Genomic DNA, 9,749 nt, shown 5'->3' with positions numbered 1-9,749 from the left:
TCATCATTGTCCTGACAGCTTTTGTGATGAGTCACGAAGAAGGCAGGATTTAACAGACTGTGCCAAAGTAGACCGGTCTCACAGAAGGTATGAGATAGTTCATGGGGTGGCTGCTGTGTCTTGATAGGAGCTCAGCCACTACCTCGCACCTTTTAAAAAACAACTTTACTGTTGATTCTTGCTCAGCTATTTTCTTTTTCTGGATGCACATCATCTCCTAATATATCCTTAAATAGAAAGTAATGGAAGTAAAGCTATAGAATTTCACACAAATGTCAGCATGGCATTTTTTTCCCTCGACTCTGAATGTCATCTTTCAGAAACCACATATGGCCCAGCAGGGTGCTTCTGGCCCTAGAAACCTTCCTGTTTTTCTCAGGGAGCAGAAAGTACAGAGACGCCCCCAACATTGACTCAAGAGCTGTTTAGATGGAACACTGAAGGAGAATCAGGACTTGTCCCATTTTCAACAATTGTACTTAAATTAGAAGTAACAGTATGGAGGGGAGATTGTTTTTAAGCCTTGAGATCTTGCACACTGGGCCAACTCACATGCATTATAAATTCATGGCACACTCAAATCAGAGACCTGGAGAGATGTGGGTGGTATGTAGGGCCTTCAGAGGAGAGGAGAGTTCTCAAGACTAGAATAAGTATCCTGTGTGGGGAGCTCAAACCAACAAGAGATGGAGCAGGAGGAGCTACAGGGAGCACTCCCACTCTCATCTCAGGTGCCTCTACCTTCCCATCGCCTGCCACGAGTCCCCACCTGCCAATCACAACAGAAAGCCAGAATGTGAGTTAGGTCAGCTTGCAGGGATACAAAGGATAATGGAGAAAGATGCAAAGGAAATGTAGAAGATCACAGAGAGATACCTAGCACAGGACATCACTGCTACTGTCTAGAGCACAGTTTTGTGCCAGTTCTGCCGTCAACTGTTTGCCATAGGGCTATGTGGACACCCTTGAACTTCTGAGTCATAGTGCCCTTTTATGCTAAAACAAGGGGGTTAGCATCCTCTTAACAGATCTACTGTAAGGATAAGGTTGGTACCTATAGCATTTACTCAGGTGCTTGGCCCATAGCGGATGTTAGGTAAATCTGACATACAAGTTATCCTCTGCTTGCCTCTTTTAACTGAAGCCAAGATTCCTACCTTCTTTTTCAGTGTTGGCACACATTAGAAAAACCCTCTTATTCCTACAGGCCCCGGGGAAGTGTCAGATCATCCCAATAACAGATACATTATAGAAATAGTTGCCTTAAGTCAGGAAATTATTTAGGGAAAAAAACACTTTTTTTTTCTTCAGAAATGCTGCACATACCACTGGAACCAATTTGGCCCTCAGCAAATACTCCAGCATTAATTTCCTCTATTTACCAGGGGCAACAGTTTATCTCCTAGGACAGCTTGACACTGACATCAGCCGTTCCCTGTCTGGTTCTTGCCTGTGATGATATACTCAGCGTGCAGGATGCTTTCATGGGATCGACATTTGGGGAAGCTCAGAAGATTTGCTCTAAGCCAATTGCTCACCCCAAGGATTAGAGCAGTTTTTATTGTGGAATCACACACCAATTTGCAATGTAATTTCCCAGTTTTGATGGGAAATCTTTAATGTATTCCTGTAACCATCTAATGTTTTATCCATTATCCCCCAGGCTGGAATGTTTTCTGCTATTCCCTTGACCCAGAACAGATCCAAAATAATAATGTCTGTGCTGCTGTTAGGCTTCCAGAAGAGTCTAGGCCATGCCACTGCTGCAGACTTTCCCTGAGGGGTGCTCTGATGACAAGAAGAAAGAAAAATGGAGGCTATCTAGTGTAATAGTGAGAAAGGCTCGTGAGTGGTACTCACACTTCGAGGTGCATCTCTTTCCACTGCCCTAGCTTCACAGTGGACGAGGACAATTAGTCCCTTGCTCTTTACAATCTGTTAATTGACTCTAAGATGTTCTGTAGCTCACCCAAGGCTGCCCAGCAATTCAAGTTGTCACAAGGCTTGGAATGGTCCTCTAACAGTTCTTCTAAGTCATTCATCCAAAGATTAAAAAGAAAGTGAATTTATGTTATGCACTTAATCTCTTACACTCAGCTGCTGGCTGCCTGCCGTTTACAAAAGAACAAAATCTACCAGACTTTGAACATTAAAAAAGAAAATAGACTTAAGTGTAGGGAGTGGATGGAGTCCAGAGTAGATATATTATTGACATGAGCATGACCATGTCAAAGACCCCAAAGCCTCAGACTCATGGGAATGGCAAAGCCTTCCGTGGGTCAGGCTCAGAGAAATGACAAAGCCTTCCCCTGGTTTATGTCAATGTTGACCGTGTGTAAAGAAAGTATGGACCGCAGCTTCCTCAGCCTTGGTGTCTACAGTCCAAGACTGTTCCCCTATAGAGACTGCCTACTGAGATTAACTAAGTCTGCCTCCTAGTTCAGCTACGTACAATAAACTCATCTCTTCTAATCAGGTGTATAAAACAAACCCACTAAGTTTTTGGGCAGCTGGTGAGTCTCCATCAGAGCTCATGGTCCACACTATCCCAATTTGTCTGTACATATGTCTGTGTCTGTCCTTCCTCTGCCTCTTCATTGTTTCATTCAGGTCAATCCAGTGTTAATCCCAAAGATTCGAGAAGAAAGACCCCAATCATCATGGCTAAATTAAAACAAGCTTTATTATCCAGGTACACGGGCTGCCTCCCCTGAAGACAGAGTTCAAGAGGTCAGCATTCGACATTAGGGAAGACAAGGTTTCTATATCTCAGGGGTAGGAGATTTCCAAATGGGGGAATTTGGTGGTCAAAATGGGCAGGGTTACAGGAACAGAACATAAACATAACAAGTTAGTCATAATGACCTCCTGAAACAAAGACATGATTAAAAGGTAGTCATAACAACGGGTGGTCCTAATAACACTTTGAAACAAAGGCATGGTTCCCATTTCCTGGAATAGGCAGCATAGAACCATTTGTAGTTAAAGTTACAGGTGGGGCATAGCCCAATCCTTGAGAAACAGAGATTTAATCATAAACAGGAATGAACCTAGTTTGTCTTTACTATAAAATGGCTTTCAAGCCTAAGATGGAGGCAGGCTGGTTCATCACCTAGAGCCATGCAAGTCATGGGTCACTTATGAGTTTATGATGTTGAAGACACATTTGTTATGAACAAAATTCACTGACTATTTTACTAAAAGATTAAAAATTCTGGAAATTATAGAAAGGAGTTGCATATTCAAAGTTGTCCTATCTTTTTTTTTTCTTTTAAAGATTTTATTTATTATCTGCACACCAGAAGAGGGCACCAGATCTCATACTGGATGGTTGTGAGCCACCATGTGGTTGCTGGGAATTAAACTCAGGACCTCTGGAAGAACAGCCAGTGCTCTTAACCTCTGAGCCATCTCTCCAGTCCCCTGTTCTATCTTTTTAAACAAGTATGGTGCATGTGTGTGTGTGTGGGGGGGGCTGCATGGGCACCTTCACGTGCTCATGATGTGTGTACTTGCATGTAGAGGCCAGAGGACAATCTTGGGTTCCATCTTTGGGAACACTATTCATGGTGTTACTCTAAGTTTTGAAAACGAATGCTCTGGGAAGGACAGGCTCCAGCAATAAATCTGACCTGATTGGTCAAAACAAGTCCTGGTGTTTATTCATCAGCAGAGGGGTCTTCAGGACTGACAAGGGTCTGCTGGAGGGGATCCCATTTCCTCATTAGCTTTAGCAGGCTGTAGATTCAGGCACAACATAAGGTTTTGATCTCTTGCTGCTTAACTTCTCAATGCTTTTCAGAATCACCTTGAGGACTTATTAAAGCACAAACTATTTGTCAGTGTGTCCGATTCAGTAGGTGTGGCAGTAGCCTCAAATCCAGCATTTCCAAGTGCTAAATGATACCTAGTGTCTGGTCCAGGGTCCAGGGTCTGAGAATACCATCCTAAACACATCATGGTACCAAAGGCTAAATACCAGGTGGTTCCTTCACATCCCAGAAGGACAGGGGTCTCCTTGGACAGTTACCAGCGTGTCCCACTTTTGGAAACTCTTCCTTTGCTTTCAACAGTAGCTCTCAGAGCAGAAAACTGTTTCTATGGAGGATGAGAAAAGTGTAACAAACTTTCTCATGTCATCTAAATAGTCAACCCAAAGGCATGCTCTTCCTCTGTTTATGTTCCTTCCTGGGGGGCGGGGAATCAATATTGAATTACCTGGCTTGCCTTTTTAGAAATAAGATACCATGGTGGATTCAACCTTGGTACATTTAGAGTTTTCTTTTAATTATCTTGCCTTCCCTGATCAATAACTACATTTTCCCATGCTCGTTACCTTCTCCCATTTCATTTTGCTCTGTTTGCAATTGGGTTGTTTTTTGCTGCGGCTCAGTCTTTTGCTGAGCTCACCGTTTTCTGTAAGAATCCAGCGTTCTGAAACCCCCATCCTCCTCTCCATCACAGTTGCTTGCACCAGGGGGTCTCTTTTGGGACACCACCCAGCTCCCAAATCACGACAGGGAGACTTACTATTACTTTTAAATGCTTGGCCTGACTTAGGCATGTTTCTAGCTAGCTCTTTTTAACTTAAATTAACCCGTTGCTCTTTATCTACCTCTTTGCCTTAGGGCTTATTACCTTTCTTACTTGCATAAATCTTACTTTCACTGACTTTCTATGTCTATGACTATGTAGCTGGCTGGCATCTGTGGTGTGTCCCTTATTCTTTCCTTCTACCTTTCCTCTTGAGCCTTTCTCCTATTTATTCTCTCTGCCTGGCAGCCCTGCCCTTCTCTGCCTAGTTATTGGCCATTCAGCTCTTTATTAGACCAATTAGGTGCTTTAGGCAGACAAGGTGAAACAGATACAATATATCTTTACATAACTAGACACCACATGTTTACATCCCTAAACAAAGGCAGCATAAACAAAAGTAGCACACTTTCACAAAGAGTAATAATCTGCAGCATAAACAAATATAGCACTTTTTTTTTTTTGGTTTCTTGAGACAGGGTTTCTCTGTGTAGCTTTGGAGGGTGTCCTGAACTCACTCTGTAGACCAGCTGCCCCTGTCTCCCCGGTGCTGGGATTAAAGGAGTTCACCACCACCACCACCTGAACAAATGTAACACATCTTTGCCTAGTTAAAATAATATTCCACAACAGTTGCTTGTGCCCTTTCTGTACTTTCTGGTGAAATGGTGGAAGGATGAGCAAAGGGATCCTATTATATGGCTCTAATTATGATACGTGTCAGTGAAAGTTGGCTGGGCTCTAGCAGTAGTTTTGATTCAGATATACCTCAACCGATCAAAAAATTAACTCAAGAAAAGTAAAATTCATGCTCTTTGGAATATAGTTCCAAGTTATGGCTTCACTACAGAACAGCAGTAAACACACATACAAAATCATATAGCAAAGTCCTTCAGGAAGATACTTGAGTGGTGCAGTTGGATCATATGGTAATTCTATTTTCGATTTCTCTGAGGAAGCTCCTCACTGCACCTGTTTGGAGTCTATGGGTCGTAGGTAAAGATGCCTCTTTCTGTCCATCCTCCCCACAAAGTTGTTTGTTTTCTCCATGGTAGATATAATGAAGTGAAGTGCAACTTCAAAACAGTTTTAATTTTCATCTCCCTGCTTACTAAAGACATTCAACACCTTTTGACATATTTGTATGTTATTTGTATTTCTTCCTTTGAGAACTGCCTGTTAATTTTTAGAGCTCTCTATATAGTTTGATATTAACTTCCTGCCAGATATATATTGGCAAAGATTTTCTCCCATCCTGAAATAAAGTCAGCCTCTCTCTCTCTCTCTCTCTCTCTCTCTCTCTCCTTCCTCCCTGTCTCCCTTTCTCTCTCTCTCCTCTTCTTTTTCACTGAGCCAATGAGAGATAGATGCCAATGTGCCATCTTACTCTGAAGGCTTAAAAGTTTCACAGTTTCACGTTTTATGCTAATGCTGTTGACCCAAACTATGTCATTTTGGGAATATGGCTTGAGGTTCATTTTCATGTTTAAGGACATCCAATTGTCTAATTACAGACACACCATTTGTTGGAAAGGGTGTCCTTGTCAAAATGCATTTGTACTTTCACAAAAATTGACAATATTTGTGTATGTTATTCTTAGAGTCTATTTTTTTCACTAATGTATGGTACCTGTTTGCTAAAACTACACAGTGCTTGATTGCTATAGCTTTTTAGTAAAGTCTTAAAGCCAGGTAATATTAATCTTCCAACATTGTTATTCTTTTATAGATAATTTCGACTATTCTAATTTGTTTTCCTTTTTGAATAAGTTTTGGAATCACCTCTGACTAGCTACAAAAAGAAGTCCAGTTTTGATCAGTTCTTGGTTCTTAAACTTTAATGCACTCAGGAATTATAAAAATGCATGGCCGGGCTCAACTGTGAATACTCTACCCAGTAGTAGTTGTTGGAGTGACATCTCCGTCTTAAAAATTGTTCCTAAAAGTGGCCTGATATGGATGGTCACAGAACATGAAATCAGAGACTTGCCCTTCACTTCTTTGGAATGCTCCCAGGGTGTGAAAACGCTTATAAACATTACACTGATGGAAGGGCATGGCATTAGGCATGGTTATTTCTAAAAGCTGGCAAAAAAATACGTCTCACAATATAATGGCAAGTCAGGGTTGTCCTAACTGTACTAGCACACAGAACAGAAGCCCACAGATGACTAATTGTCCCAGTATAGACCATGAGAAAAACTGTTTTAGATTTCCAGTTCCCATGGAAACTTTCTGGTAGTTATCCTGGAGGATCAATTTTCTTATACTTAAGGGCACAATTCTTAAACCATTCTCAAACAAAAGTTATTGGAGAGATTAACAAGGTGGGGAGTGAGAAAAGGGGTGGGAGAGAGAGGGGGGAAACAAAAATCAAATGATTCAGTTCTCTAGAGAAAAATCAGATTAATGATCATAAATATTAACCTTGTTTTCTACTAAAATATGTATTGACCAGCTTGTTTGGGGAATTGAATATACTTTTAATTTAATTTTCTGGGTAGTAGGAGATGAAATATTAACTGGAAAAAAAAACCTTCTATACAAAAATCTTTTTAGAATGCATTGGACTGCTTTCCATCTGAATTTATTACTAAGTGTTCGTCGCTTTGCTTGTTTCCTACAGGTGGAAAACAACAACTTAGAAAAGACAGAAGTGAATTGAAAGACCTTTTCCAGGTTTGGGGCCAAGAGACTCTCAGAATAGTCTCGACAAACAGGTGAGAAGTGACGAATTAATTTTTGTAGATCGAAAATGGGGAGGTGATCCCCTTTGAGGTATTAATTGCTCTGTGAAGAGGCCAAGTCCACTTCGGAAGGAAGGATGAAGGAGCAGCAACATTGGGTCTGAGCAACCACAGACGTCAAAGAACCTTCTCTCGGTAACAGAATCTGCAGTTGTACTAGCTACCCACGAGGAAGACAGTGGGAGACACGACCTAGCAAAAACTCACCTTTGGCTTAAATTTTATCTACTTATCCCACATAGGGAACCAACAACATCCAACTAAAGTCCAAATTCTCAAACCAAAGGGTTTTGTTGAGGCTACTTATAGCAGTATTGGTGATGGGTTCCTATTATTATTATTATTATTATTATTATTATTATTATTATTATTATTATTTATTTTGTTTTTTTGAGACAGTATTTCTCTGTGTAGCCCTAGCTGTCCTGGTGCTAGCTCTTGTAGACCAGGCTGGCCTTGAACTCACAGAGATCCACTTGCCTCTGCCTTCCAAATGCTAGGACAAAGGTGAGTGCCCCCACCTCCCAGCAATGGGTTGCTTATAGGATCAGAAATGACTCAAAGACAGCTTCATCACAAAAGCCCACTCCAGCGTGGATGGTGGCTCATGAAAGCTGGGAACCTGGAGCATACTCATAGCTGCAGACAGCTCAGCCAGTTGGAGAGTATCCCTTTCAGGCAGCTCGAATAGTCTGAGCCCCTTCTAGGCAGTTCAGCTGGTCTCTGCCTCTTCTAGAAGTTTGGCTGTCTCCACCTCTTTCATGTGGCTTGGCTGGTCTGGGAGTATCTCAGTCTGGGGAGGGAGGAGTCTAGTGAATCTGTCTTTTTCAGGGACTTCCTGAATATGTATGAACCCTTTACTCTTTGAGCTTAAAAAGCTTCCCTGAGGGATAAAGTGTTTCATCTCCTCATAGTTCCTCCTCCTATTGTTTCACCTCCCACTTAATATCCTGCATCTTAACAATCTTCCCTCCAAGTGGAAGGGTTTAGTCTGCTACATAACAGATGAATACCTGGCTTCTCTGCCCACTGGTGTATGATCTCACAAAACTGGCCACATTTCGTTATTCTCCACTATCACTGTCTCAGGGTTTCTACTGCTGTGAAGAGACGCTGTGACCATGGCAACTCTTATAAAGGAAAACATCTATTTGGGGCTCGCTTACAGTTCAAAGGTTTAGTTCATTATCATCATGGCAGGGAAAGTGGTGGCAGGCAGGCAGACATGATGCTGGAGAAGAAGCTGAGAGTCCTACATCTTCCAGGCAACAGGAAATTGACAGCAGGTCACACTAAGTGACGCTTGAGCAAAGGGGACCTCCAAGCCTGCCCCCACAGTGACACACTTCCCTCAACAAGGCCAAACCTATTTCAACAAGGCCACACCTCCTAGTAATGTCACTCCCTATGAGATTATGGGAGGCCAATTACAAACTACCATAATCACCATCTGCATAGTGGAGAAAACAGCACCTACCTCTTTACTGTAAATTGGGTTAAAGTAGAATTATAATATGTTCAGGCTGGCCCCTGGATGCTCATCACTACTCAGATGTTAGCTACTGTAACTAGTAAGCTCCAGTGAAACCTAGAAAGTGTCTGAGGGTGCTGTTGTAGAAGTGAGGGGTGGTATAGATCCCAAGTCATGTTCCATTTGTATCTCCTCTCCCCAAGAAAGAGGACTCAAGTATCCATCAGCTATCAGGATCCACACCAGCTTCCAAGGCCAGATGATGCCCTTCCCCACAGCCCACAGCAGGCATGGAGAGGCCCAGCCATCCCTGCTATGAGCTCCAAATCTCTCCATTGGGATGGCCAAGTCCTTGTTAGACCTCCGGCATGGCCTGCGGTTCTTCTGCCCAGCCCTATCCCGCCATTATTTTCTCTTCATTAATGTCAGATTCAAATTATGATCTGAAAACTTTCTCTGCCCTCACCTGCTTCCTCTCTCCCTTGACCTTGATTCTTGAACTCTAAGTCCTTCCCACGGTGTTCCCAGAAAGCCTAACTGACACACAAGGCTCATTGACACCCTTCTCTGAAGAGCCACTCCAAGGATTGAACCTCCTGAGCCACCCCTGAGAGGAAGTGACTCTGTTGGAATCCCTTCAAGACAGAGGAAACATTGCAGGTGGAGGATAAGCTGCACCAGCTCTCCTGGCTCTCCTGGTTACAAGTTGTGCCTTTGGAGAGAGCAGGACGATTGTTGACCTGGAAAGGTAGCTCAGAAGATGTGACTAGTATGGTTTTCTCCTCAACTTTGATTTCTAATAATGAAATAACAGATTCCTGACCAATCAAATAATCTCCTACATGTTAGGAAAATTAGCGAGGAACTTCTTTGGAGGCGACAATAAAGTTTCACATGAAGTCTAGAGGGAGGAGAGAAGGAGTCAGGAAGAAACTTCTAATCCATGAATGGGAATTAACGTAAGAGGCAGAGAAGGACAAATCACATAGGGAGAGAGA

Source organism: Cricetulus griseus, chromosome 4 (genome assembly GCF_003668045.3).
Source record: "Cricetulus griseus strain 17A/GY chromosome 4, alternate assembly CriGri-PICRH-1.0, whole genome shotgun sequence".
Classification (NCBI taxonomy): Eukaryota; Metazoa; Chordata; class Mammalia; order Rodentia; family Cricetidae; genus Cricetulus; species Cricetulus griseus.
Note: the sequence above shows the minus strand (reverse complement) of the source record.